A 2,986-nucleotide genomic window follows, 5' to 3' on the forward strand; every position below is an offset into this window, starting at 1 on the left:
TTTTTTTGTACTATAGAACTATAACCTGGCCTTTAAGTTAAATTTTTTCTCTTTTTGAAATTACATAATGTTTTGTCTAATCTCATTTCTTGTGTTCAACAAATGTCTGATGTGGTACTATTGATGATCTCATCCGTGGGTTGCTTAAATGGTTAAGACAAATTGACAATTATGTAGATATGTGCATGATCTTATGTTTGATTTCCTATTTGTGTATCTGCGAAGAAAAAAAAAAGTGTAACTTATATCGTCGTAGACTCTCTTAACATGATTCTTGGCCAATACCGTATCAATGGATCATTATGGATGAAGGGAAAAATAACCCCAAAAAAATGTTTTTAATTGAAAGCAAGGATATTTTTGTCTAGCCTTAGCTAGTCTAGATTGGTGTCGGATTTGTATCGGCCTTCAGTAAACCAGGATACTTCAAGAAAGATTACTAGAATTGCAAAATAATAATTTCAATAAGACAAAGGTCAATTTGACCAAGGCCAATTACTTTACATCCATGGTGACCGAAGTGAACTTTGGATGAAAATCTAAAAGAATGGATATGATCGATAAGTACATAATGGTGATCAAAATGCCTTCTTCAACTATTCAACAGTTGGTTTAGGTGAACAAATTTTTGTTAGAAACTCCCTAATTACAGAGGTTAGTGCAAAATGACAAGTTCAATTAAAGTTAACTTCAGAAAAGTTCATAATTCTCCAAGATGTGTTATGTGTTAAACATAAGGCTGAATATCATTTATGGTGCTCTCCTCAGTAAGGCATGTTTCAAACTATCATTTGAGATGGATAAGGCAATTGTCACTAAGGACAATGTATTTGTTAGGAAGGGATACAATTCTAATGAACTTTTCATATTTAATGTTGAAAGTATTATTAATGGAAATCTTAGTAGTTCTGTTTAATTGCCTAATTATTATGATGTGTGGCATGGTAGATTAGAAATTCTACTTACATAGAAATTTCATGGAAACAAGGTTTGATAGAGGGTAACTCAGAATCTTCATCGGTTGGACGTCCTATTTGCATTGAGGCTAAGCTCACTTACGCACCGTTTGATAACGTTTTCAGAAACGTGTTTTCTGTTTTTCTGTGCTCAGAAACGGAAAAACCCCAAAAAATTATTTGATAAACCTGTTTTCGTTTCACCTATTTTTTGAAACATAAATAGAAATTTATGCTTATTTCTGTGTCAAGAAACAGGTTTGACGAAATAAGTTAGACTTGTTTTTCTGTTTCTTAGAACAACTTGTGGGCCAAAAAATCGATGGACATTGGATGAAAAGTTGCATCTCCCAACCTAGCATTTACCTTACTTGGCGGCTTTTCAAAGTTCGAAGGTTTTCCAAGGAAACAAGAAGGAATACACCGAATTTTTGCTTTGTTGGTGGAAGCCTTAAATCTACATCCATCGATTCCTTTGTGGATTTCTTCCAATTCTCTTCGGACCCTCATGAATCGATTATATTGAATCGTTGTTGGGGGATTGAAGTTTGAATTCCCTAGAAAAATGCATACAAACCCAAGGGACTCTACCTAACCCTACTCAATTCGAGAAATAGGTTTATCGAACACCAAAAAATCCGTTTATATTGCCAGAAACGTGAAAAATCGTTTTTGCTATTTTTAAACACAAAAACAGTAGAAACATTATCAAACAATGCCTTAGAAACTTCATTTGTTGTCCAACATAAACAATTAGGGGTTTTCAACTTATCCTTTTTGGCGAATTAGACGGTCTTCTCAAGCAGCCCTTATATTTGATAAGTGACATTGATCTATGAAATTAGAAGTGGAAAGAAATTTGAAGAAATGACCTTAAATCTTTCTATATTGAGTCATATTCAAATTGTACAAGATTCAAAAGTGAAAGAAATAATTTTATCTATAAGTAACAACTGCTCTTCCTCTCCCCTCTAAATCAACCTTTTCATGGTTCAATTCCTATTATTTTCAATGATACAAGTTGATCCTAAATATTAAAAGTAGAAGAAGGAGGAATACGAAATTTCATAATTTTGTGAAGAGAATGGCATAATCCATGAGACAACTACCCCATATCTACCTCAATTTGATGGAGTTGTTGAAAGGAAAAATTGATATTTAAAAGAGATGATGAACTACATGCTCATTATTTTGGTGTTGCCCTTATGCGAGGGGTAGCGACCTACATTTTAAGTTATGGTATGATAGGAAGCCCAACCTTGAGTATTTAAAGGTTTGGGGTTGCTTGTCCAAAGTAGGAATACCAGAACCTAAGAAAATGAAACTTGGACCAAAGATATGTGATTGTTTCTTTATTGATTATGCACATCATAGTATGGCATATAGGTAAGGATGTGAATTTGAAATCAAAACCGTTTACCGAAATCGAACAGAGCCGTTTACACTGAAATCTCAAAACCGTTTAGTAAATAGTTCGGTTATGGTTTCAAATTTCAGGCCGATTGGCTAAACGGGTTGAAACCGAACCGAGCAGTTTAACCATGGTTTCAAACCGAATTGAAACCGTGGAAACCGAACTGTTTAAACCGTCAAAATGGATCCGATTAACCCATTTAAAGATTAAATAAGGTGGTTGCAAAATATCATTAATATCTCATTTGATTCAAAGATTGAGCATTGCAAGCCTGCAAGTAATTCTAGAGGTAGTTGCTCATTGTTTGGAATGCCGATTACATTAATCCAACTCACTTAGTAGAATGTATACTGATAAGAATGCAATTTTTGCTTATACCATGGCATATTAAATATATATATTTTAATATTATAACGCATTATTTGGGAGGGAGGGGGGAGAAGAAGAAAATCCTTACTATAAGCATTACTTACTGACTTATTAGATGCGTCTGAGACTATTTTCTATCAAAATATTTTCTTTTGCTTAGTTGTTTAGTTGTTTTAATAAAACATAATGGTTGCATTTCACATTCTTAAGATTGAATTGTTTATCACAAAAAGCAAATTTTAGTAAA

This window comes from Macadamia integrifolia, unplaced genomic scaffold (genome assembly GCF_013358625.1).
Source record: "Macadamia integrifolia cultivar HAES 741 unplaced genomic scaffold, SCU_Mint_v3 scaffold553, whole genome shotgun sequence".
Lineage (NCBI taxonomy): Eukaryota > Viridiplantae > Streptophyta > Magnoliopsida > Proteales > Proteaceae > Macadamia > Macadamia integrifolia.